The 27,776-nt window shown below is 48.6% G+C and overlaps 1 protein-coding gene across 10 annotated transcripts in view; it reads left to right on the forward strand.

Annotated features, from left to right (window-relative positions):
- Positions 1–27,776, forward strand: part of Eip74EF (Ecdysone-induced protein E74) — a 630,411-nt gene that overhangs the window by 279,590 nt on the left and 323,045 nt on the right. For 2 of the 10 annotated variants that reach the window (XM_071660146.1, XM_071660188.1), the window contains exon 1: positions 12,136–12,891. The exons of 3 other annotated variants lie outside the window; for them this stretch is intronic. The gene's annotated coding sequence lies outside the window, so the exon portion shown is untranslated. Of the gene's footprint in view, positions 1–12,129; positions 12,892–27,776 lie in introns of those variants that run through there. 5 more of the 10 variants (XM_071660224.1, XM_071660210.1, XM_071660199.1 and 2 more) reach the window with 5 other exon arrangements.

Raw genomic sequence — 27,776 nt, forward strand, 5'->3', positions numbered from 1 at the left:
TACTTAAATATATAGATAGATAGATAAACGAAAATAGATAGAAAGACAGAACGATAGATAGATAAGTAGGCAAGTCGTTACGTATCTCTGTAGGATGGTAGATAGCTACGTATGTAAACTGAGTGATACATAAACAATCACTAAATCATGATGTAATTTAATGATAGGTAACCTGCTTCATAATGTTCCGTTTGTGTACGGATACTTGACACAGAGACACAGTTACATACATTTAGACGGATATGTATATATATATATATACGTGTATTTCCCTTATTACGTATGTGCATAATTGTATAACATACTTACATGCATGCATACGGATATGTAATATAGGGGAAAGAGGTAGACACGGAAAATTATGTCAGATTTTGACTTTGAATGTGAGGGAGGAAAAGAACGAGAATATATACTGGTTTAGTACAGTCTGAGTATATCCGTATTACCGTACAGCAACTCCGGTTATATCATGTTCACTGCACGTCCCTTGTTTCGTTAAATGCAGTGTTTACTATGGCCACTGGATGAGCTTGCCTCTTGTGGCGTTGAAGACGTAGTGTTCGCTGCAAATATTCGCTGTAAGAAGGAAGAAGGCAAGGGATGAAGAGGAGAAGGAGGAGGAGGAGGAGGAGGAAGCGGAAGATAAGGAAGAGGAAGTAAAAGAGGCATATTGGAGGAAGGCGGGGGATTGGGTGGGTGGGGAGGAGGAGGAGGGGGGAGTATATTAACCTCAATATTGAAGAGAGGGACTCCCTTCCTCCCTCCACCTCCAGCCAGCTCCCTCCACCTCCAGCCCGACCAGCTGCGTGCTGCAGGATTGTACACCCAGATGGAATTTCTTGTTCCTCCTCGACTCCTCTACCGGCCGTGAAGACGGAGAAGAAGGTAATGCGTCATTTGGCGTTGGATCATCACGCTAGAGCACGAGACATGGTCGCGATGCACCAGCTTCAGGCCACGTAAGGACCCAGTGAATGGAACAGGCGCACACTGGCTGCTGAATTTCATGACTGGTGATTCTCGACGAGGTCGGAGAGTTAACAGTACAGAATGGACGGGAATGGAACGAGCGAAGTGACACGGAAGGAACCCCGAGCAGTACGTCCGTCAACTTCTCAAAACGTAAAAAAAAACGTAAAATGAATAAAAAAGGTAAAACAGAGGGGGAAATGTTTGTCTGGTGAAAGTATTACTGTGTCATGTTGGGATCTGGCTGATGTGTGTGTGTGTGTGTGTGTGTGTGTGTGTGTGTGTTATTACCCGTTTGTACATTACGGGGAGAAAAATATACACTCGTGGAGCCCCGTCTCTAATACGTTTCATACCATCAAGAATTCCCTTTTGAATCCTCTTATGCTGCCAGGGTCCGCCGACCATCTCCCAGCAGGTCATACCATTCCAGCCATCCACCCACCAGCCTTACGCTAAACCCGTGCTCCTCTCCGTCCCTCTGAACCAACCAACCCCCGTCTCTCTGTCTGCGTCTGACGATAATTGCCTCTGGTAATCTCTGGCGCTGCGCCTCGTGAAGAACACGTTGGCTGTCAGCGTCATCCACTTGGTATAGGGGCTGTAAGGCCTCCAAGGAAGGGGGGACAGCTGTGATAGTTAGAGGCTGGTCCTCTAATTACTATCATGAGGCAAGCTACTCCTCCAAGCGCTAGCTAAAGGCTGGTCCTCCAAGCCCCCAGGTAGAGGCATGCCCCAACAAGGTCTCCCTAGCTATTTAACGACGTATCTTTCCTCGCTGCTTATTCTCAGATACACCTACAATCTCTCTCTCTCTCTCTCTCTCTCTCTCTCTCTCTCTCTCTCTCTCTCTCTCTCTCTCTCTCTCTCTCTCTCTCTCTCTCTCTCATGTATAAATCAGTCTGTCTGTCTGGAAGCTTCCTAAGTGTATTTGATATCCTTGTGGGGGGGAACTGTTATGCTTTGCATCATTCTATGATAATAAGATTTTAATAATAGGGACATAATTTGTTTTTGTATTCAGTCGTGAATTATGGGTGGAGACTACACCAGGTGTTATCTATTGTCCTTGTAGAAATGCAACACCTTTTAGTATATATGCTTTGTATTTGTACGTCGGTGTTATCACTCCGTTTTTCACACACAGTTCGTCAGGTTTGTCACTCTGGCGTGGGCGATGTAGACAACGTCCGTCCTCGCAAGTTGTAGAGTTGCCTCTGCAGCGCCGCCGGAAAATTGAATTAATTGCTTTATCTTGTATTCAGTCGAGGAGAAGATTAATAACTTTGCTCCTCACGTGTTTGCTTACCGGGTTAATTATTAAACGGCACACCCAACCTTGGTGAAGATCATTACTGTCAACGGTGTAACCTCACGTTAATTTGGCTCTATAGAGTGTCAGTGTTAACCTTGTAGGGTATCAGTGTTAATACAAGTCTGGCCTTGTAGAGTATCAGTGTTAATGTAACCTTGTAGGGTATCAGTGTTAATGTAACCTTGTAGGGTATCAGTGTTTATGTAACCTTGTAGAGTATTGGTGTTAGTGTAACCTCGTGGTGTATCACTGTTAATGGCAATGTAGCATTTAGTGTATCAGTGTTAATGTTAGTGTAACCTTGTGGTGTATCAGTGTTAATGGTAATGTAGCATTTAGTGTATCAGTGTTAAGGTTAGTGTAACCTTGTGGTGTATCAGTGTTAATGGTAATGTAGCATTTAGTGTATCAGTGTTAAGGTTAGTGTAAGCTTGAAGTGTGTCAGTGTTAATGGCAATGTAACATGTACTGTATCAGTGTTAATGTTGTGCATTATGTAGCGTTAGGATCAGCGGGAGAATATTCTTATCACATTTAGTGAAGATTCGGATCTTCGAAATTACGTAGAGTTATTCACGGACAATGAAAATATCGGCTCATGATGAATAACGGGGGTGGAAAGTAATGAATATGATATTCTCAGCTAAGCAGATTTTCTAACAGTAACATGAAAATGGTCTTCGTAAGAAAACGGGAAGCGAAATTTTACTCGATGGTAGACTACAAAAAAGTATGCAACATGTATACAAAGGGAACCAACTAATGCATATTTGAATACATATATACAGTAATTATGATAATCCTGTAGGAGTATATTTGTTGATTTTTGTGTAAAAAAATTTTGATAACTGATCATTCAGAAAATATAATTACGAGTAATTGAAATCCACATTGAGGATCATAATTCGAAAAACTACCAAATTAATGTCCAGATGTTTCCAGTTACAGGCGAAAGACTACGGAAGTGAGTAGATTACCAAGGGGTGGGTGATACAGCCACTCAGTCTCATACAGAGAATGGAACAAGAGAGAGAGGCAAGTACGTAGACATAAAAGAACAGATAAATAGAATTATTATACTGAGTGGTAACAAATAATTCATATACGTTGAACTGTAACTACAGGACATATAGTCAGTGGTCGCAGAGTCTTATTGTGTTGTATATGATGTAAGAAATACCAGGTTGAATATAAGGGAATGATAATAATAATAATATTAATAATACTAGTAATAATATTTATTATTACTATTGCAATTTTGTTATCAGTATTATGACCATTATATTCTTCTTCTTCTTCGTCTTCTTATTATTATTATCCTTATTGTTATTATTATTATTATTATTATTATTATTATTATTATTATTATTATTATTGTTATTATTATTAATGTTATTTAATCCTGAACCACAATGTTACGAGCCTCAGGCACGACGGTACGACCTTTGAGGTGAACATTACGACCCCTGAGCACGACGACACGACCCCCCTTGAGCACGACGGTGCCATCCTTAAAACACGACGATGCGACCTTCGAACTCATCGGCACGATCCTTGAGCAAGACGGCACGACCCTTTGGTGTGGCTCAGGTTAAAAGCCCCCCAAGGCCGTCCACACACGAGGACCATCCCGCCACGATGAGGAGGTTATAATGCCTCGTTGAACAATAACCAGGCGGCAACACTGACGGTTAACAACCGACCTAGGCGATGTGTTTTGCACGAAGCGTTTGAACGAAATTCGTTTGACGTGATTCCGTCGTGGCCCCACGTTGGAGGCAACGTATTCCGACTTACCAACTTGGGGGAGGGGTGGGGGGATAAAAAAAAATGCCTCCATGAGCGTCATTCATTACGAAGATCGTAATTTGTACTACTATGAGAATTATCAACGCTTGAGGAGGGAAAAAATCCCCAGAGTAGCTCTCCTGGGGTTATCTTGGAGTGAGGACTTACCTACGACACACACCACAAAAAAAGAAGTTCTCTCGTAACAAATATTCGTCCTTGTAGGAGTTGTGAGACGTGTGTACAATGAGAAGAAATAGTCATGGAAGGTGAGGTGTATTAGCGTTGGGAAACGCTGGACGGTTGGGGTATTGGCCATGCCCAGTGTGGGTGTGGGGAATGTGGGATTTGTTGGGATGGGGCAGGGACATGCTCATGGTTGGTGGTGGGGGTTGGGTTGGGGGGAGAGGTGCGGTTGGTGAGTGTCATGGGGAGGGAGGGGGGAGAAAGGGGGTGTGGGTGTCCATGACGGGTCGGGGTTGTGAGAGGGAGGGAGGAGGTAGGAGGCGAGGCACCGGGGAGTGGAGGTGAGGGTTGGGGGGGAGGGTGCTCATCCTGTTGATACTGAGACATGCCCAGTGACCCACTTATACTGACACGCATACCTCCGCTCTTGGAGGAGGAGATGGAGTAGTACATTGCTAGAAGTAGTAGATGTTGTAGTAGTAGATGTAGTAGTAGTAATAATAGTAGCAGTAGTAGTAGAAGTAATGGTGGTAGTAGTAGTCATGAGTCTTAAGGACTGTTTCATACATCCATGTCACACGTGGTGACAGCAGAAGACCTTGGGAAGAACAGACTCGACCCTTTCCTGTGGTAGGCTGCATGACGTAGAGAAAGACGACCTTTAAATCAGGACAGTACGACCCTTGAGAGCACGACGCGTCGGTGCGAGTCCGTGGGCCTTGATGACCTGTGGTCGTGCTCAAGCGTCGCTCCATCGTGCTTAAGTGTCTGATATCCTCACACGACAGAAGAGGGTAATTGTGTGTATTTACAATTGCATTCGTCTTTACTAGTGTCTTATGTTATCACGATGATTTGCCTCACATAGTGCACTAGTAGCTTCTGCTTTGTTGAACAGCCAACGTTGTCTGTGTTACATCTGCATTTGTTCATCGATTTAGTTCCAGTTGTTAGGGTTTGGATGTGGGGTTTGCACCTGCATTGCCCGATGTAGGCTGTGGAGGTGCGATACAGCAGTGGGTTCCCTGTGACTCTCTGTAGCGCAATCTGTATCTTGGTCAACCTCGATTTGACTTCACTGGATCTTTACTGGATATATGACACTGAATATCGTATTTGGTTATACCACCGTCAAATCAATTTGATGATGCAATTCTTGTATTTTACTGGATATTTTGCAGTACACCTTGCTCGGGAGTGTTATCTGTCACGTTGGTTGTGTTATCTATTACACTTGGCGTTGTTATCTTGATATTTTTTGTGGCTCATAAAGGAAAAGTTTCACATATCACACCGAAAGGCACCAGATATTTCGTAGGTGGGGGTCACTTAAGACCTGGCCTTAAGGAAGACTTTTGTAGCGCCTGTAACCTTCCACAGAGACAGAGAGAAACAAAAAAGACCTGATAACGTAGGGGACATTAGCACCTTATCGATCAGACTTGTGAGGCAAGGAATTTCCTACCTTACCTAAGTTTGACGTTGAACGATGATGGAATCTTTGTTATTCTGTTGTAATGTGCTTGTGTAATTACCCTCTTTATAGTGGACGGGGAGGGGGTTCTGCACTCGTGTGGCCTCCAATATCTTGAACTTTGTCTACTATCACACAGCTCTGAATTTGCCCAAGTTCTGCTTCGTCCATTCGTCGACCACTCGTTATAATGCCATCAAAGTACTTCATCACGTCTTTTTCTCATGAGTGTCATGCTTGTTTTTATGTTACGGCCTCCAGTTGTTCTCTCCTGTGTGTGTGTGTGTGTGTGTGTGTGTGTGTGTGTGTGTGTGTGTGTGTGTGTGTGTCGCTGAAGGCAGGAAGGAAGAAAGGAAGAAGGAAGGACACACACACACACACACTCAAGCCAACCCAGGAAGCTGGGCTCTGTCGTCTGTTGTTTGTATCACAGTCTTGACCACCAGAGGCGAGGGTAGGCCTCCCTGGCTGGCTTCTTGATCACTTCCGCTTTCTGTGGGCAGGTCGCTGAGTGCGGGCGGCTAAGGCGGAAGTCATCCCGTCATGTCACACAGGAGGGGTTGGGTGTACGTAGGTGCCGCTCTGCTGTGTGTGTGTGTGTGTGTGTGTGTACCGGGGGACGGACGGCATCAATCTAGGCCCCGAGCACTAGGCAGGCGTCTCGTGTTTGCACATAGCGTAGTATTAGTGCGGCGAGGGTGTTTACTTAATAGATATCCCTCTTAAGTAGGTCACTACAGCTGTGGTTGTCGTCAAAATTAAGTGCATTAAGATCAAGATGCCGTGATTGTATGGTTTGGCGGAGGGGAGGGCGGGTGGAGGTGTTGAGGACTGTGTGTTGCGGGGGTGTTGATGTTGTTGTGTTGACACTGTCGGGGGAGGGAGGGAGGCGGTTGCCTTCTGTCCGTGTTGACGTTTTTGTTCGGTCCGCCGCCGTGTCGTCCCGCCCCGCTCAGCCCGTGACGTCACTACTGACTCATTCACGGATTGCTGCTGTTCCTTTAAGCTTTTTTTCTTTTTCCCAATCTTTTAGCTATTTTTAGACGTTGACAAATAGCTCTTGTGTTGTAGATGATCTAGATAGCAGATGATGTGTGTGTGTGTGTGTGTGTGTGTGTGTGTGTGTGTGTGTGTGTGTGTGTGTGTGAGGGAAGGAGGGATTGCAGGGGGTTTCGTTTTGAAGGTGGGTCACAGCGGCGGCGTGAGGATGGTGAACACACACACACACACACACACACACACACACACACACACACACACGAGTCCTGAAGACCTTGTTTTTAAAGGGAGTGTGACGGGGGAGGGGGGGTAGTGGGAGGGGGTAGAGGTGGGATGGTCGGGGGTGGTAGGGTAGGGGGGCCTGGGGGGGTGACGGCAAGGAGGGAGGGGGTGGGTGAGTCACACAGGTGCGGCCAACGGGGGGGGGGAGAGGGGGGGTGGGGAAGGTCCCACTGGCCTAGCACTTTTAAGGGGCTTCCCCTCCCCCCCATACACCCCTCACCTGAGGGGTATGGGGGGGGGGTTGAAAGGACGCTTCAAGTGTCCCTCCTTTCTGTATTTTAGCAGTGGGTTCACGTGCCCCCTGTTAACTCATCCCCCCCCCCCCCCACGCACTAAATATCAGCTTTAAACACCCAGCTCTGGGCTCTGTTACCAGATTGTGTTTTTGTTGTTTTCCTTTTTACTCAAGGAGTGTCCCGGATGGGTATGGGAGGACTCGTAGCCTCGTCCCTAAGGAGCGAAGGTGTAGTCGGATAGGCAGAAGAACCGAGGCCGAGTGGATGTTTTGGAGGGTCAAACATCGTTAAACAGGATGGTTAGGAGCTTGACCTTTCCCCACACCTCTTTTTTTTTAAGGAAGATCAGACGTTAGACCTTCAGTGAGGATAATGAGAGCGTAGACCTTGTGTGAGGATGATCAGAAACTAGACTTTTGATTGGGGGATGGGGGGTGTGAGGATATTCAGAGGCGAGATCTTGTTTGAGGATATTCGGGAGCCGGGACCTTGCGTGAGGATATTCAGAGGCGAGATCTTGTTTGAGGATATTCGGGAGCCGGGACCTTGCGTGAGGATATTCAGAAGCGAGATCTTGTTTGAGGATATTCGGGAGCCGGGACCTTGCGTGAGGATATTCAGAAGCGAGATCTTGTTTGAGGATATTCGGGAGCCGGGACCTTGCGTGAGGATATTCAGAAGCGAGATCTTGTTTGAGGATATTCGGGAGCCGGGACCTTGCGTGAGGATATTCAGAGGCGAGACCTTGCGTAAGGATATTCAGGAGCTGGACCTTGCGTGAGGATATTTAGAAATCAGACCTTGTGTGAGGATATTCTCAAGAGGCTAGGCCTTGCGTAAGTATTCAAAAACTATACTTTGTATGTGGGAATATTCAAAGGCCACCCCTTGTGTAAGGATATTCAGAAGGTAGCCTTTACGTGGAGATATTCAAAAGTTAGACCTTGTATAAGGGTATTCAGAAGCCAGACCTTGTGGAAGGATATTCAAAAGCCAGACCTTGTGGAAGGATATTCAAAAGCCAGACCTTGTGGAAGGATATTCAAAAGCCAGACCTTGTGGAAGGATATTCAGAAGCTTAGACTGTATGTGTGGGGAGGGATATTCAAGAAGCCAGACCTTGTGTGAAGGTACTCAGAAATTGATCTCTACCGTCAGAAATGATATCTTCTGAAATTTGTATCCATCATCCTGGCGGGGAGAGATTCCAGTGGGGTGGGTGTGTGGGTCGGTCGGTCGGGGGAAGAAAGCGCCAGACATATCCATTAGGTCTGGAGCCCGAGGTACGAATAATAGAGGCGGTCCTGCCAGATGTGGAAGTCTGTTCGTGGCAGTATTTCTCGGGTGTGAATCCTGGACTCTTGGTTGGGTTTAGAAAGTGGTGTGGTGCCCTCCCCCTCTATCTCCCTCCTCTCTCCTTCCAGACCCCACTCCCCCCACGTTAAATGACTCGCCGCTTCTCCAGTCTTCTTGTTGGATGTTTGTGTTGCAAGTATATGCTTGTGTTCGTGTTCTGTGTGTGTGTGTGTGTGTGTGTGTGTGTGTGTGTGTGTGTGTGTGTGTGTGTGTGTGTGTCCTTGTTTCTACTTGCTCTCAGTGTTGTTGTCTTTTTTTCTGCTGATTGTGTTGTAAGTATTTCCTTGTGTTCATGTTCTGTGTAACGTCTTGTTCTTGCATGCTCATGCAAGTGTTGATTTGCTGAGTGTTTGTGTTGCAAGTGCTTCCTTGTGTTTTTGTGTGTATTACATTAGCTTCGATTTTTGGTGACCATATTCTTAGTGTTTTTGGCGTGGGTTTTTCTCGAGTTTTCTTGTTATATTTGTGATGTTGTGCAGGTGTTCTAGATATGTTCTTGGTCTTTCTTCTTCTTCATAGTTTTCTCTTGTTCATGTTCTTCGATATAGGTTCCTTATGTCTTGTTATTTTGTTATTTGTCATCAGTAAGGTTGTTGTTTAAGTGTATATCCGTTTTTTAATGTTCTGTTATGTTGCCCTAAATACGTTTAGTGTCCTTCATATGTTCTTGTCCTAATTTTCTTGCTGAGTGTAAGTGTTTTCTTGTTTTGTGTAGCTTTACCATTTTTTTTGTATGATATTCCACCTGTAGCTCTGTGTTCTTGCTCCTTGTGCCCCTAGTGTTGGTAGTAATGCTCTAAGTAGCGTTTTTAGTGTTCTTGTTTACAGTGTTCGTGTTGTTGTTCATGTGCTGTGTTGTGCACTTGCTCTGTGCTGTTGTTCTGAATACTTCTAATATTACTGTGTTAAATGTTATTGTTCATAGTGTTCGTTACAAGTATACTTATTTATTGTGTTCCAGTTCTGTTAGATGTTATTAGTAGTAATTTTGTTCTTAGAGTTCTTCTTATCACTCTTGTTCTGTATTAATGTTCTTTGTTTGTTATAATTGTACTTGTTCGTAATGTTCTACGTCTTCTTGGTGTTCTTATCAGAAGTAGTCTTGTTCTCAGCGTTGCTCTTCATATCGTTCATGTTCTAAGTGTTCTTATTAGCAGTTCTCTTGTTCGCTTCCTTCGTGTTCTCAGTGTTCTTGTTTGTCCCGTTCTTGTTCAAGGTACTTTTGTTCTTTTTCTTAATGTTCTCATTCGTATCGCTCTTGTTTTTAGTGTCCTTGTTCATAGTGTTCATGTTCACAGTGTTCTTGCTCGTACCGTTCTTGCTCTTAGTGCTCTTGTTCGCATCGTCCTTGTTCTCAGTGCTCCTGTTCGTACCGTTCTTGCTCTTAGTGTTCTTGTTCTTGGTGTTTTTATCAGTGGTGTTCTTGTTGGGTGTCCTTGCTTGGTGTGCCCTTGCCTTGCTGTATTACAGCGCCGGACTTTCTGTATCGGAATGATACATTTTTTATTCAGTATTTCCTGCTTTATTTGAGTCGTCGAGTCCATGAGTGTGGATCGATTCAGTGAGGCTGTGGGATGAGGAGAATGAGTCGAGAGGAAGAGTGAATCGTTGAAGACAGGTAGTACACGAGGAATGAGTCAATGAGGCGTGAGTGTCAAGGAGCGGTCCAGGACAGGAGTTATGAGGAGGGAGTACGTCGAGGGGCGAGGGGTGTTTGAGTCGGGATGTAATGAGTTTCTGTAATAACTTTATGAGGAGTGAAGGGTGAGTGAGGACATGGGCATGTGTAAGAACGCTGAACATACGTCTCTAAGGAGTTTCGAGTGAGTAAGTGCGCTGAACTTGAGTCAGTGAGGAACGAGGAATGAGTTAGTACGATTGATATGAGTTACTGAGGAGCTGAAAGCGAGGGACGACGTTGAATATGAGTGAGTGAGGGACTAGGGGTGAGTAAGGGTATGAGTTAGTGAGGATAGTTGACATGAGTCATCAAGGAACTGGGGATGAATAAAGACATTAGAAAAGAGTCCTTCAGGAACAAGTGAGTAAGGATACTGAGCATGAGTCATGCAGGAAGTAGGGGTGAGTAAGGACGCTAGGTATGAGTCACCAAGGACCTAAAAAAAAGAGTAAGGACACTGGGTATGAGCCACTTGGCGCACTTGGGAGATCGGAGTGAGTAAAACCACTCGTCATAGTCATTTAGGAATGAGAGGTGAGTAAAGACACTGAGCATGAGTAAAGAATAAAACATGAGTAATTTTGGACCTGTTTGAGTAAGGACACTGGTCATGTGTCTTTTAAGATAACACCAGATGAAACGAGAAGATTAGGAACGATAGTGAAAACGCTGACAATGAGTAACACAAGAACTGTTGTGAGTAAGGACGCTGGAAATGAGTAGTGTTGGAACTCTAGTGAGTAAGAACGCTGGAAATGAATAATGTAGGAACTGTAGGGAGAAAGGACGCTGGAAATGAATGATGTAGGACCTATAGTGAGTAAGGACGCTAAGAATAAATAATGTAGCATTTCAGTGCGTGAGGACAGTGGAAGTGAGTCATTTAGGAGCTGTGGGTCAGTAAGATCACTGTGAATGAGTCATTAAGGAACCACAGTGAGTAAGGACGCTGGAAATGGGTCACTTGGGTGAGTAGGGTGACTGGGCATGAGTGAGTGAGGCAGCAGGAGTTAAAAGGACATTAAGGGACACGATGAATGAGGAAGAGAAGCAGGTTATGAGGAGAACAGAACATGAGTCAGTGTGTGAGGAGTATTCCCTCACTCTTGAGGGCCCTTGAGGGGTCCCCACTGACTGTGTAGGGTCATGTGATGGCTCTCCCCCCATAAGAGTGAGGTCTGTTCTCCTGGCGAAGCAAGAAGGCAAGGAAGGGCGCCCTGCTCCTGAAGGAGGCGTCCTGTGGCCGCTATCACCCTCCTGCATAAGACTGCAACTCCCTGGCTCATGGGTTGCACAATCCCCTGATATGGTCAAGGGCTTGTCTCCGTCTGCCCTTAACCCACTACACTTCACCTACTTCTTTGGCCCACTGGCCTGACGGCCCATTTCTTTCGTGTTATGGTGCCCTTTCCGTAGGGCCTGGGCCTCGGAACGCACACCACGTGGAAGAGCGTACAGAGCACTCGCCTTCGGCTCTCGTTTAGTTAGCGAAAAGTTAGAAATAAAGTTAGGAGAAGGGAAATAATAGATGCGGGTTGCCTACAGGGGCTACGACTACGAATTGGGGACAAGGTTACTTGGTGTCGGAACGGCTGCGCACCACTCTCCCTGCCCGCACCCCGCTAGCCTTCGCTCAGCGGGCTCGGGGGCGACCCACTGCGGCGCGCAGGACGAAGCGCTCGGGGACTTGGCGAAGAATTTAGAAAAATGGTTGCGGGCGTGGTGTGGCTGGCTGGCTGGCTGGAGGCCCTCCGACACACACACACACACACACACACACACACTATCACTTTCGCTTGTTGCGCCCGCCCGGCCTTTACCGAGTATGTGTGTGTGTGTGTGTGTGTGTGTGTGTGTGTGTGTGTGTGTGACGGCAGTGCTCGGCGTAACCTTGTGTGTGTGTGTATGTGTGTGCTGGGCGGACGGAGCCTCGTTGTGAAAGTACTCATTTGTTGTGCGTAGCTCTGAGCGAACCCTCGCCGTCCAGAGCTCTCCTCCACCACCGCCTCTCCTCGTCCGTCGCACCTGTTTTCCCGTGACGCGGCCGTGACGTGCACCAAAACCCAACCCACACCACTACCCCCCCAGCCACCACCACCGTCCTCTCCCCGTGACGCGACACTTGTACCGCCACACGTGCGCCCGGCACACCAGTCGCCCCGCGCACCCGCCCAGGCGCTGTACTACAGCTGGGGTTCTCACTGAACGGCTCTTCCCTCTGCCGCGCGCATGCTCCTCCGTCGCCGTCTCCCATGGGATGTTTAATATACCACCGCTCTGTGTTCGCTGGTACTGTCGTGCTCTAGAACTGGGATTTACCAAGCCCGCGGTGCCAAACTGTGCTGTATAATATAGAACCAGCAACCTGTGCTATTATACCGAAGTGCTAATACCGTGCCTTACTGTGGATAACCCCACCTTGTTAGTGTGTTGCTTGTGTTTCGACGGCTACTGTTACTGTGAGCTACTTGGTGACACGTTAACTGTGTTCCTGTGTGATATTTTGTAAAGTTAGAGGTAATATCTCCTGACCCCACGCTGCTGGATAACTTAGTGCCTTCAGGTCCGACCTCTGCGCCTTCCTCCATGCGTCCAGCATCAACAGGTGAGTGCCACAGTGAGTGCAGATGCGACCTCACTGAAGTGCGAGTCCTTAGGCACCAGTATGAGTGACGCAGTGCCTGTGCGAGTGCCACCATGCCAGTGTGACAGAACTACAGTGCCAGTGCAACCACAGGTGCCACAATGCCAGTATGTAAGTCCCTCAGCGCTATTGAGAATGCCAGAGAAAGTATGAGTGTCTTAGTGCCAAAATGAGTGGCACAGTATCAGTATGAGTCCCCACTGCCAGTTTGAGTTACCCAGTGCCAGTCTGAGTCCACCAGTGTCGTATAAGCCCCCAGTGCAAGTATGAGTTCTCATAACCAGTCTGAGTTACCCAGTGCCAGTATGAGTATGTCACAGTACCACTGTGAGTATCAGTGCCAGTATGAGTGCCATGATGATAGTGTGAATGCTGCAGTGTCATTGGGTGCCATGGTGCCAGTATATATGAGACTCACAGTGACAGTATGAGTGGCATGCGTCAGTACGTGCCTCAGTGCCAGTATGAGTCATCAGTGCCATTTTGAGAGCCACAGTGCTGATGTAAGTGCCACAGTGACACCATGAGTGTCACACTATCAGTGTGTATCCCTCAGTGCCAGTATGAGTGCCACAGTACCAAGGAAGATTCGAAACTGCTATTCCACATTCTTAGGTGACCTCTAGATGCCGAGTTTGACCCAATTTGCCAGATGTGACCCCGAGGTGTTAAGTGTGACTTCCAGGTGACGTGTGTGATTCCCAGGTGTCCCAATGTGACCCACGGTGGCCACATGTGTCCCGCAGGTGTCATGTGTGGCTCAGGTGCCATGGTTGACCTCAGGTACTGTTGTTGACCTCCAGGTGCCTTGTGTGACCCCCAGATGTCATTTGTGACTCTCAAGTGCCGTGTGTGACCCAGGTGCTGTTGTTCACTTCCAGGTGCCCCATGTGACCTTCAGATTCCATGGGTGACCTCAGGTGCCATATGTGACCCTCAGGTGCCATGCGTGACCCCAGGTGCCATGGGTGACCCCAGGTGCCATGTATGACCCCACATGCCATGTGTGACCACAGGTGTCATGGGTGACCCCAGGTGCCATGTGTGACCCCAGATGCCACGTGTGACCACAGATACCATGTGTGACCCAAGGTGCCATGGGTGACCCCAGGTGCCATGCGTGACTCCAAGTGTCGTGTGTGACCCCCCAGGTGCTGCGTGTTTAGTCCCTGTCTCAGACACGTAGTATTATCCCCGGGTGTTGGTCTTGCGGAAATATATGTGAAGGTGAAGGGAAACGCGAGAAGAGAGAGTCATGTCAAATGTGTGTGTGTGTGTGTGTGTGTGTGTGTGTGTGTGTGTGTGTGTGTGTGTGTGCGTGCGCGCGCGCGCGCGCGCGTGTGTAAATATGACGCAGTTAAATTAATGCAAAGCAGGTTTTTTTTTATCATTCGTTCATAAGGACATCTTGAGCATCAGTGTTCCAGCGTCAGTAAAGGACAGATGAGTATGGACTGAGAAGCGTCCGGATCCGCGGCGAGTGTTGTAATTGGGGATGGAGGGGTCGGGGCGGGGGGAATGTGGCGGGTGGGTGCGGTGGTAGGGGGTGTTTGGTCTAGAGGCTGGTGTTATCAGCAGGTCGGGCCACATGCCCACGCCGCAGGTCTCAAACCCACTGGTAAACAGTGTCCCTCCGGATCATGTGGTCGTTGTCCCAGTGGTGTCAACACTGACCTGGCATGACCTGTCATTGGTAACGCTGGTGGATGTGGTCATTTAATTTTTTTTTTTTGTTCTTTTTCGTTAGTTTGCCTCGGATCGTTGTTTAGTTTTTCCTTTCCTGTAAAGAACATGTTCTGTGTAACCCTTTAAACACGACCTGAGCACGACGGTAAGACCGTCGATTGGGTTGGCATGCCCCCCCCCCCCCCCCACCCCATGACCTCCGACCTGACCTTTTAAGGATCATTAAGAGGCTAGGCTATTATACCGAAGGGTCGTGCTCGAAAGGATCTATGCCGTTATGCTTAGTGGGCGTTAACGTCATTATAACGCCTGTCCGCCCTGGACTCGTCTTGTGACACGTCTGAAAGTGTTTCTTAGGAGGCTCCGGACGACGGGCCCAGGACCTGCGGGAAAGTCCTTCGGCGCCTCGGAGACAGTGAAGTGCCGTTACGACTCTCGCTTTTAGCAGGTGAAAGACGAAGCCCGCTGGTGGCGAGCGGGCTGGTCCAGCACACCAGCCTTAAGATCGCTATGGGTCGTGACGATGTTCAAACTCCTTCTTCGAAGTTCGCGTCAGACGCGAGCAATCCGGAAGTCCCCCACGAGAAGAGGAGAGGCTCATTGCCATGTGTGACTCTACATGGTGGGGCGACGAGGGCCTTTGTCTGTGCGTGTGTGTGTGTGTGTGTGTGTGTGTGTGTGTGTGTGTGTGTGTAGGGAAGGGGAGGCCCCCTTGATCCCTGTACGTGTGGGGAGGTCAGGGAAGGAGAGGTTGTAGCAGCCTGAATGGTGGTGATCCCATCATTTTCGAGGTCAGAGTTCTCGTGCTTGGCCCTCGCTGGTATCCCTTCATTATATCTTCATGTCTATCCATATACCTGTATGTCTATTTCTCCATCTATCTGTGTATCTAATCATCCTTGTGTCTATCTACGACGCAGGACAAATGCGCCGTTTATACTGCGCTCGACCAAAGGAGTTGAGATTGGGTTAGGTGGAGGGGGAGTTTAAAGAGGTTTCGTGATTAGGTATACCCTACCCCTTCCCCCCCCCTCCCTCTCCCCCATCCAAATTTGGAGGCAGGCTCGGCCCTCTCCGCCTGACACTCTGTGGTGCTGTGTCTCCGGGTTTGGAGGTCTCAAAGAGTTGTGGTTCTGTTCAGTTACACCTGAAAATGATATGCATGGTGGTGTTGGTATTGTTTTTGAGGCGTCGTGTTTGTTCGTTACGTAACAACCACTTCCTTCTCTCCCAGTATACTCGAGTTGTAGTCTCCAAAAATCGTATTGGTTGTAATTCTCTTATGTACGAGTTGCTGTTGTAAGAACTCACGTGATCGTGTGGGTTTCCAGCATTATGGATTATGTTATTTTTCGTGTTTTGCTGCTCAAGCTCTCGATATAGATCATTAATACACAGTTATGCATTCAGAGTTGCAGGGAAGGAGTTGGTGGCTGTGACGTTGTGTGGGTAGTGTAGTGTTGCCATACACCATGGCGTACCTCTGGATGGCATTGTGGGTGTATTGGGCAAGTGTGAGTTGGAAATCTTTCCCGTTATGTTCCCTGGTGACTTCAATCGTGGACGTGTAGCGAGCCAAGACGCAACACCCCCACCCACACCGTCATTCTAAAGGGTACCTCTTGTATTTCAGAGGCTCTGCCTCGACTGTAGGCAAGGCACCGTCTGCTGTGCGTTGTTAACGATCACACTCTACCAGTGTTGGTGGAATGTCCCGAGAGAAAGACTGTTTTTGTGAAAGTTAATGAGGAGAAGGAATGAGTCATTGTTGTTGGTGAAAGATGTCACACTCGGACGGTAAGGATCATGTTTTATGGTGTTGTTGATAGTGTCAGATACACAGCCAAAGATTATGATATCCTTGAAGGTGTGTTGGTGGTAACGAGCTCATCTGAAGGCTTTAGTTACTTGCCGTGCATCAGGGAGCTGTGAACTGGCATCTACCTTTTGAGAACGAGAGTACGACGGCCCTTGAGCACGACGGTACGACCCTCGACCACGAGGATTAAGACCCTTGAGCACGAGAGTACGACTCTTGACCACGAGTAAGGATGAGGTCAGAGGACATTGCTGCCATACCCGGGAGTCGTATTGTCGTACTTAAGGAGTTAAGTAAACCCCCCAAAAGTAACCTAACCGTCCATGAACTTGGGGAGTCATTTAGCTGTCGTTATGAGCAGCCTCAGCCAATCAGAGCGAGGGATTGCATCAGCAAGACATGATGTACCAGCTGATAGGGACGGCAGCACGATTGTTCGATCAACGAGGTAAGCCTGGCAGCATTATGCGATAGACGTCGATTGCCAAACTGACAGCTAAAACTAGAATCCATTTAGTGCCAGACCATGTAAATGATTGACCATTAAGGTGGATGTAATAGAGAGAAGTAAAAAAACAAAAAAATGATTTTAGAAAAGACAAACCAGTTGTTGGGGACAGTGGATGAAAGGGGGGGGGGGTCATGGAGTTGCAAGTATTATATTTAGATCCATGGATGGTCGATCCTCGAGGCTGCTTGCCCTCTGTCGGCGATCAAGCAGAGTCCTAGGGCTCTGTCGAGGCTGCTTGGCCTCTGCCGTTAATCAGGCAGAGTCCTAGGGCTCTGTCGAGGCTGCTTGGCCTCTGTCGTTAATCAGGCAGAGTCCTAGGGGGCCCTGTGAGTTAGGGGGAAGGTCAGGGCGTGTCAGTTCTACCGCACTCAGGCGGTATCTTGCATCGTGTTGTATTTAAGGGTCCCCCAAGGTTGGCTGGGGGACCCCAGGGTCTTGGTTAATGTTGGAGAAAGTCGCTCTGAGGTCTTCGCTTTTTTTTTTTCTCTCTCTCTCTATCATCAGCTGTGTGGAGGGAATGACTTGTTCCTCATGCAGGCGAGGATGATGGTATTATACGTTTTTCAAAGCACAAGGGTATGATGACTCTTGTGTATGATGGCCTGGTCTTGGATCAGGCCTTTTAAGGGTCAGGTCAAGGGCCAGGCCATCAAGTTGTGCCTAAGGACCGTACCGCCATGTTCAAGGGTCGTACCGTCGTACTCAAGGGTCGCACCGTAGTACTCAAGGGTCGTACCGTGTCGTACTCAAGGGTCCTTACCGCGTTGCTCAAAGGTCGTACCGCCGTGCTCCACGGGTTAAACACTGGGACGTGATGGCTGGCACACACCATATAGTTAGTGTCGTGGCCTAGTTATAGAGTGGTGTCTGGTCACTGTCTGTGTAGTACGTTGGTGATTAACATTTTGTTAGTTTGCTTTGTGAAAGTGGTTTCATTGTTGTGTTTGTGTTTGTGTGTGTGTGTGTGTGTGTGTGTGTGTGTGTGTGTGTGTGTGTGTGTGTGTGTGTGTGTGTGTGTGCGTGTGAGTGAGGGGTACGCCGTTGGATAGCATTTTGTTAGCTATGTGTCCTGACCTAGTTTTATGGACGTTTTTTGTGGTGTTTAATAAGCAGATTAGGCCGTACTTACGTTAACCTTGACAGTGCCGCATTTGACTCGAGTTGTGAAAACTCGGTGTAGAAACTACGAGATTCCTCTGCCTCCTTCAGCCTCCTGTAGTGTTTTTTGTAGTTATTAAGATCGCTCACTTAGTATCGTTAGCCAGATGGTACGAGTGTGTTAAGAACTTCTTGTGGGTAAATGCGAGTACATAACTTGTCTCGTGGGAAGGCTGACTTGGTTCGGGGGGTTTTTGAGTTACGTTGAGCAATGTGTGTGTGTGTGTGTGTGTGTGTGTGTGTGTGTGTGTGTGTGTGTGTGTGTGTGTGTGTGTGACTCTGCTAAAGAGAGTTTGTTAACTCCGTGTTCATGACGACTTAATTCCCTCTGGAGTACGAAGACTTGACCCCCCCTCCCCTTGGTTAAGAAGACTTGACCCCCCCCCCCCCTTGGTTACGAAGACTTGACCCGCCCTTGATTACGAAGACTTGACCCCCCCCCCCTTGGTTACGAAGACTTGACCCCCCCCCTTGATTACGAAGACTTGACCCCTGGAAGACGACGACTTAACCCACCCTTTCCCCTCTCCCCCACTGGAGTGTTCAAAGTTAACACCCTGAGAGAAGTGAGCTGCGAAATGCTACGTGTCTGTGTGAATGTTGCTAGTGTCTGTGATTATCTGTATAGATTTAGATCTACGTAGATCAGGCCTTCTGTGTGTGTGTGTGTGTGTGTGTGTGTGTGTGTGTGTGTGTATACGCTGAGGTCTGGAGTGTGTGAAAGTGATTTCGAGTGTGGTGTGAGGCAGGGTTTTCCTGATGATTCCCTGGGTACAGTTCGTATTTTAGGAAGACGTGAGAAAATCGTCATGGAACATGAGTGTGGAAGAGATAAGATCGAATTTTCTTGAAGATATGAATTAGTACGGGTGTTATGCATGGATGTAAGCAGTAAATGTTGAAGATATTTTTATATCCCGTCTCATAGAGTGGCTTGGTATCTTTATTAAGGAAGAAATGAACAAAAATGAATGGCTGTTATGGAAAAAGAAATGGATATTTTCAACAATTTGACAACATTAAGGATGTAGGTCTTGAGGTGGAGAGAATTTTAACACTGAACTTTTTAAGAACGTAGCTCAACAGAGTGGATCACACAGAAAACGGCCAAGGTGATCCCCCCGTTGTCGAGTGTGTGTGTGGTAGTAAATATTGTTGATGTATTGACACATACGTGGGAGGCTTAGCCGAGGCACACGTGGCCATATTGAGAGGCTGGCGGGTGTGGCGCCCTGGGAGAGATAGAGGGACGGTGGGGCTAGACATGTTTGGCTCGTTTAAAAGGGTTGTGTATGGAGGAGGAGCGAGCGATAGTGGCTAGTCGTGGCTGGGGTGGGAGATAAAGAGGGACTATGGGGCTAGACGTGTTTGGCTCGGTGGGTGTTGTTTTTTTATGGAGGACGAGAGAGAGAGAGAGAGAGAGAGAGAGAGAGAGAGAGAGAGAGAGAGAGAGAGAGAGAGAGAGAGAGTTGGACGCTGATCCAGCAATGTCTTCACCGTCAGCACGTCCGCCTGGGTGTAGGGAGGGTTAGTGAGGGCCTGCGCAGCGTCCTAGCCCTTCAGTGGCCGTCTAGTGTCACTCCACTGGCCGAGGGTGCTGACTACTTTTTCTCTCTCTCACTCTGCTTCATCTACACGAGGAAGACTGCTGCTGGCATTCAGCCCACAGAACGCACAATCTCTCCATCTCACGCGTCGCCCACACGACTCATTCTTCGTAGCTAGATTTTCCCAGCGGTAAGCGCTACTCGCCACACCACCCCGTGTCTTGTGGCAAGGTTTCGCCCTCCGTGCTCTCAGCATGGTCTCTGCCGGGGATGATTTGTGACATTATCTTCTGTCAATGTTAATGCCTTAATTTTTTCTTATATTGATATGGAAATTGTCAAAATTTTACATAATGTCAGTCTTTTTTTTTTAATAGACAGTAGAGGTATGATTGTTTCATGAGACTTGATATCTTACTGTGATTGTTTTAATGAGTTACCGTAATTAGCAGGATATTGTTATTGTTATTATCACAGCGATTAACAAATTATAACAGTTAACATTCCCAGTTGACCAGACCTTTGTATGAGTGAATGTTTAAGTCTTTTGCAAGAAAAATGGCATGTTGATGGTTCGACATTTGAAAAAAAAAAAGTTTATGGTTAGTTTAAAGTATTAAGTGTGATCGTGCGTGCTCCTCACCCAACCAATTTGGGTGCTGAGGGTGTGTGTAGTAAGACAAGTTATTGTAAGTAAGGGTATTGCAAGTCAGGTCATCGTAAATCAGGGAATCGCAAGTCGTTATCGCAGAAGTGTTCATCGCCGTCTAACCTATCATACGTCCAGGTATGTAGAGGTCTTGAGTTGGGTGCGTCATGTGTCTGCGTCGGGATGGGATTGGGAGGTACATTTGCGTCTCTTCCAGAAGCATTAGGCCCTTGCGTTACCCATTTCTACCCGTGCGGTCGCATCCGACTACAGTGCCTCTCTGCGTCATGGTCGCGACCCGTTCGCGTTTAATCATCTTGCGCAAATGGGGGGTGTCTTGCGCATTGCGTCATGGAGAGTGTGGTTGAAGGACTTATAAAAGAAGACGGAGAGAGGGGTAAAAAAAAAGAGCTGCTCTAATGCAGCGACGACTTTCATCATCGTCTCCCATGCAGCGACGACTCTCGTCATCGTCTCCCAAGCAGCGACGACTCTCATCATCGTCTCCCATGCAGCGACGACTCTCATCATCGTCTCTCATGCAGCGACGACTCTCATCATCGTCTCTCATGTAGCGACGACTCTCATCATCGTCTCCCATGCAGCGACGACTCTCATCATCGTTTCCCATGCAGCGACGACTCTCATCATCGTCTCCCAAGCAGCGACGACTCTCATCATCGTCTCTCATGTAGCGACGACTCTCATCATCGTCTCCCATGCAGCGACGACTCTCATCATCGTCTCCCATGCAGCGACGACTCTCATCATCGTTTCCCATGCAGCGACGACTGTCATCATCGTCTCCCATGTAGCGACGACTGTCATCATCGTCTCCCATGTAGCGACGACTCTCATCATCGTCTCCCATGCAGCGACGACTCTCATCATCGTTTCCCATGTAGCGACGACGCTCATCATCGTTTCCCATGTAGCGACGACTGTCATCATCGTCTCCCATGCAGCGACGACTGTCATCATCGTCTCCCATGCAGCGACGACTGTCATCATCGTCTCCCATGTAGCGACGACTCTCATCATCGTCTCCCATGCAGCGATGACTCTCGTCATTCTCTCCCACGATCTTAATCTAAAATAACCAAGATTATTTTCCCCTCGATGCATCATCGTTGGAGTTCTTATTCTTCCATAGATATCCATCACCATTTCTTTGTCGTTGCTCCGTGTGTCAATTTCTGATGATAAGGCTTTTTAGATTTGTCACATATTTATCTTGATTTTGTTAGAGTACTGCAGTTGTTGTTGTTGTTTTTTTTGTAGAGTTAAGAGCGACCATCAGACTGTGAAATGAGGTATAGACATTACGTAGGTGGTATAGAAACCGTCCCACGTGACGCGTTATAGAAAATGTCGATGCGACAGCTATATGGGAGGTATAGAAAGTGTCCGGCGACAGTGTCCGTGAGGGTGGTATATATAGTAGACCTTCCCCTGAATGTGATAGTGCCAAGGGAGCCCCCCGGAGACCTTGTGGGGCTACTCTCTGGGGGAGGGGAGCCCTTTTCTTCCCTCGCCCAGACAATGGGTGGGTGACCTCCGACCTTTGACCAGTAATGGGGTCAAGTGCATCGGCGGCGGCGGAGGCGGAGGCGTCAGCGGACAGGTAGGTAGGGAGGGCGGGCTCTGGTGTGTGTGGTGGAGTGTGTGTGTGTGTGTGTGTGTGTGTCCCGGAAGTGGTAGATGTGGTGGAACTCGAGTGGTCAGTGACAAGTAAAGTGGACAGGATCTCCCGGGGTCCGTCGTGTTATGCCAGTCACCTGAACCGCCCTCAGCTCGCTCCTTCACCGACTCTTCTCCTGATGGAATTATCTGACTTAAAGTGGATTTTTGATTCCCCTAAAGTGTCCCGACACTTGGCCGTGATGCGGGGAGGTGAACAAGGGTCAACAGGACTCTGAGCCTGTTTGTGTCTGTGTGTGTGTGTTAGGGGGGGATGGGCGTCCGTCCGTCAAGAACATTGGTGTGTTGCGGAATAACCCTTCACGCCCTCAGGCCATAGTCGGCTTCGCTGTCTTGCGTACCCTACCCGTGACGTCATACCGGACACCCTTTTGGTATTGGTCGGATGAGGTGGGGGCCTGCCCCTTTTGACCTCACCTGTGAGGTCATCTTGAGGAGACTCCGTCGAACCAAGTGCTGTCATTTGGACCCAGCTTATGGGAGGACATTAAGGGAGGGGCTGGCATTGTATCAACCAGATGCGCTGCCATTCTGATCTCACTTGTGATTTCGTGTAGAACACCATGGCTTTACAGATGTCCCCCATCCTCCCCCGGGAGCGCTCCAGTGTACTTAGGTTCTGTAGGCTTTTTAAAAGGCTTCTTGAACCCTCATGATGTCATACATGGTTACTCACCACTCCCCCCTGGCGGGTTTAGCTGGCTTCTCGAACCCTACCGGTGACGTCCCTCGAAGACACGCCAGGGTATTAGTGGGTTTGGTGGTCTCCTGACACACCCTCCTTGAGGCGTGACGTGACGTGGCCAGCTGACTGGACAGGATACCTGGGTGGCATCCCAAAGAAAGGGTCTTGCCGTACACACACACACACACACACACACACACACACACACACACACCCTTCCTGAAGAGGACGTGGCCCTACCCCTCTGCTGAATGACTGACTCGGTGGAGCAGTGCAGCAGCGTCCTGCTGGACACCATCTCGTATGAAGAGCCACCCCGGTTATATCTCGTGGTGGCCTGCGATCATGAGGGGACGACCCTCGAGCAAGAGCCGGAGCGATCCTTCAATCACGGCGGTTCAGCCGTTTATAGCGCAGCTGCACGATCCTTGAGCACGACGGTAAGACCCTCGCGCACGATTGGCCTGGTCTCTAACCTGACCCCCGAGGGATAAAGATGCCAGGCCATCATACTCAAGGGTCGCACCTTCGAGCTCCGGGATCGCTAAAGGAGTTGAACCATACGGTAACATCATCAAGGGATTCACAACGCACCCTTTAACACACTCCCGCTGAACCCGACGTCACGCACCCATATGGTTTCGTTTTGTATTCACCAGGTAAGGAGGGGACCCTGTGGTGTGACTCTGGTATTATTCATGCCAGGGTAATGACGCCTCTGAATCAGGGCGGAGAGAAAACGCTGGCATTTCGGAACGTAATGGATTCCTCATAGTTCAGGGGAGGGAGCGCTGGAGTCTCCGAATGTCAACGTTGTGATTAGCATGTGTTTCAGGATAGCTTTTTGGGTTTTTTATCTCAGTACACGAGCGGTGTTGACGGTGATGGAGCGACGTTGGTGTTGCATAGGCGAGATTTATATTTCACTCCGTCACGGGGAAAGTATTTCCTCCTGTCGTGTTTTGGAGGTGAGGTGCTGGTGTGCCGCTAGACGTAGAGGGACCCCGGTCGCTTTATATCTCAGGTCCTGTAAGCTTAAGGAGAGTACCACAGCGCTTTCAGTAGCTCTGCTGGTGAGGTGGAGCTCAGCGTACCCTTCGTAACTCCTCTTGCCATCACAGAAGGGCTGTGTGTGTGTATCTTAAGCTGCCATGGAAGCTGTGGGGGGTACCTCATCTGAGAAAGACCATTAGTTTAGGAAGAGATGAGTGAGTGAGTGTGTGTGTGTGTGTGTGTGTGTGTGTGTGTGTGTGTGTGTGTGTGTGTGTGTGTGTGTGTGTGTGTGTGTGTGGGTCACTGTTGAGCTCCCTGGCAGCTCTGGCAGGGGCCCCCTCGTCCTTGACACACTTCCCGGGACGCTGCTGGTAGGACGGGAGGAGGGAGGAGGAGGAGGAGGAGGGGCGGGAGCGATCCGCCTGCAGGCCCTGGCCAGAGACAAGTTGCGCTGCGTTCCTTGGAGAGACTCTCTTGATCGTCACTTTCCCCTTCAGAGTATCTCACGTCGAACTACTTTCCCCTCCAAGACTTGTCTCCGAGTACTCCTCCTTCGTACTATATCCTCTTGTTCGTGCGAACCCTTCGCTTCCAGAGCCTGCCTTTGAATGCTTCTCCTCCAAAGACTTCTTGTTGTTGAGCGCTCTCCCCTCCAAGACTTGTCCTTGTCGAATGCTTCCCTCTCAGTAGTTCTTGATGTCGAACGCTTTCACCTGAAAGACCTCTTGTCGATGCTCTCGCGTCGGAGGATAAGTCGACGTCGAGCGCTTTCTCCACAGACGCCTCTTAGCACGGAACATTTTCCTTCGTGTCCAACGTGTCCAACACAAGTCTGGAAAAGTTCCCCACCCCCCCTGACACAATGTCGACGTCGAACGGGTTCTTATGAGGGATTTCTCGACGTCGAAGCTTTTTTTTTTTTCTTTTTGACCTGTCGACGTTGCACGACGTTCTTTGAGGGACTTCTGGACGTCGAAGTTGTTTTCTGATAACACGTCGGACTCTGAACTATGCTTCCTTAATGAGGGGCTTCTCGACATCACTGTGAAATGGGAGTCTTTACGTTCGCTGATTCTCTCTCTCTCTCTCTCTCTCTCTCTCTCTCTCTCTCTCTCTCTCTCTCTCTCTCTCTCTCTCTCTCTCTCTCTCTCTCTCTCTCTCTCCGGATGAAAACCTGCGATGCAATAACTCGATGTAGAGAGAGACTGAGCGTGTTAAGCTTACAACTCTTGGCTTTAGTATTTATGTGATTCTGCGCAGCGCCATGCATGTGGAAGCGCACGGACGAAGGAGGAGGAGGAGGAGGCGAGGCTTATGCACGTTCCAACCGCCCTGCGCGACCACTGAACAATGAAACTGCAGAGAGACTGCGCGTGTGTTATGAATAAAGGTTGTCAGAGTCAGTACACAAACATTTCATCGCTGCCAGGTCCTCTCTCTCTCTCTCTCTCTCTCTCTCTCTCTCTCTCTCTCTCTCTCTCTCTCTCTCTCTCTCTCTCTCTCTCTCCACCTGCCACCATTTTTTAAAGCTGCCTCGATAATTTTGTTATTTACTCTTTTTTTTTTTTAAGTGAACCGATCTGTTTGAGTTAAGACTTGAGCACAGGGGTTTATAGTGAGGTGATGGGAGGAGGAGGATGAGGGAGAGGGTGATGGTGTTGTGTGTGTGTGTGTGTGTGTGTGTGTGTGTGTGTGTGAGATAAGGTTGCTGATGGTGAATGTAGGTGTTGTTGGTGCCTTTGTCTCAGATCAGTGAGTCAAGGTCTGTCCACCTGCTCCTGTGTGTGTGTGTGTGTGTGTGTGTGTGTGTGTGTGTGTGTGTGTGTGTGTGTGTGTGTTTCTCTCTCTCTCTCTCTCTCTCTCTCTCTCTCTCTCTCTCTCTCTCTCTCTCTCTCTCTCTCTCTCTCTCTCTCTCTCTCTCTCTCTCTCTCTTCGCTGGCTGGTCACCATGTAGGTCTTTAAAAGAGTCAAGATCTCTTTGCGCTGGTTAGCATTATCATCGCCCAGCTGATTGGACTGTCCGATGATATTTATCAACGTCTCCGTCTCACCTCTGAGAACTAGCTAAGCCATTTTGCTTCCCCGATTATGCTTATGTTTTGATGGAAGGGTTTCAGGTGACCGTATACGGCGTGGATGCTTCCAAGGTTCCCTGCGCTGCTTGGTGCGTGTGTAGCCATAAGTGTTCGTACGGAAGGGATGACTCGTAGGCGGTAAAATGGTATTTAAGTACGTACCAAAACGAGGACGTTTGATTGTGTTTGTGTCTGTTTGTCTCCGTATTGTCTGTCTGTCTCTATTTCCTTTCTATCTGCCCCTTGGGCATGCGTCTTTCGTCCGTCGTTTATTCTTCTCTTCAGATTTACGTATGTTTAAAGAACGCCCGTGGTAGCGCTGCCTTCTCAGTAGAACGCCTGTGGTGGGTTGGAGCACACTGAATGCCCGAGCATAGCTGAGTGTACCATGAGAGCGCAGCAAGGACACGGTGTGAGGGGCCGCCACCAGACATGCCTCTGTATAGGTCAGGTGACCTTATGGCAATAGATGAATTTGACGGAGGCCAGACGCCTGTTAAGGACTGAGTACCTTGCCTGGGCTGGGCTGATGGCTGGGAGGGCTGCTGGTGGTGGTGGTGGTGTGCGTTCGTGGTGGTGGTGGTGGTGGTGTGTGTGTGTGTGTATTCTTGCTACACCACTGACAGAGAGGGTGTAAGGGCGATCTCTCTCTCTCTCTCTCTCTCTCTCTCTCTCTCTCTCTCTCTCTCTCTCTCTCTCTCTCTCTCTCTCTCTCTCTCTCTCTCTCTCGCCACTAGGGTTCATCCCGGCAAGAATCAGTTTTACGCTAAGATTCGTAATAATCTACGCGCCCGCTCTCCCTAAAACAGATATTTTTCCTACTAATCACAGCGCTACAGCCTCGAGTATCGATCGTGTCACACCTCACCAGTCTGTGTACAGAGCATAACGCTTCAATGTTCAGTCCCTCAACATCAAACTGACAAACTGTATGTTCTAAACCGTTTTCGCTTCTCGCTCACGTCATCACATCAAGATGAGGTTTGTCGACAAAAATCCACGGTGTTCACCTCCTCTCAGCCGATATAAATACGGCGTTCATTTCAGTCACAACTGTGAGTCAATAATTCCCCACACTGGGTGGAACATGCACAGTCCTCTTTCCATCCATCAGACGAGGTTGTGATTGAGGTGGTGGTTGTTGGTGGCGACCGTAGACACAACACTGATGAGCCACAACACCGAGGAGCAGCTTGGTGGGTGGACGAGGATGAGAGAGAGAGAGAGAGAGAGAGAGAGAGAGAGAGAGAGAGAGAGAGAGAGAGAGAGAGAGAGAGCCACAGGAATATAATAAGTAGTTGTTCAAAGACGCTCGTTATAGGGGTCTAGTTCTTACAGCTGACTGATATGCTTTTGACGTGGTAGGTGCGCCTCCTCCTCCTCCTCCTCCTCCTCCTCCTACTACTACTACTACTACTACTACTACTACTACTACTACTACTGCTACTACTACTACTACTGCTGCTGCTGGCGGTGATGTTGGAGGTCTGCCACACCGGGAGGTAGGTAGACACCAATTATTTCCTCATGTCTTGAGTCTTCTTATGCCAGATTCGGCCTTGTCATTCCTCCGCAGTCCTTCCCGGTCACCACTCCTGCTGATGCAGGGGTGTGCGTGTGTGTTAAGCTGTAATTTATTATCTCAACTGCGGGCAGTCTGGCCGGTAATGGTGGTAGCGCTCAGAGACTAGTGATGATCGCTAGGGCAACAGATGCTTGGCAGGCCAGCAGAATTGCGTCGTAGGTTGGGCAGCAGAATCGCCTTGTAGCAAAACCCACTTGCTGTTAGGCATTAGTACCGCCTAGTGATAGTGCAGGAGAACCCCTTAGTGATAGTGCAGGAGAACCGCCTAGTGATAGTGCAGGAGAACCGCCTAGCGATAATGCTGGAGAACCGCCTAGTCAGCAGAGCAGAACTTAATGGTAAGAGTTCCGCGTAGGGGGAGGGCAATCGGGCGGGCGGGCTGCCGCTCTGCCCCCACCTCTCAGGTACTTATAGTTACTGCCCGTGGTAATGTCAGC

The sequence above is a fragment of the Panulirus ornatus genome, chromosome 5, assembly GCF_036320965.1.
Source record: "Panulirus ornatus isolate Po-2019 chromosome 5, ASM3632096v1, whole genome shotgun sequence".
In the NCBI taxonomy this organism is placed as follows: domain Eukaryota; kingdom Metazoa; phylum Arthropoda; class Malacostraca; order Decapoda; family Palinuridae; genus Panulirus; species Panulirus ornatus.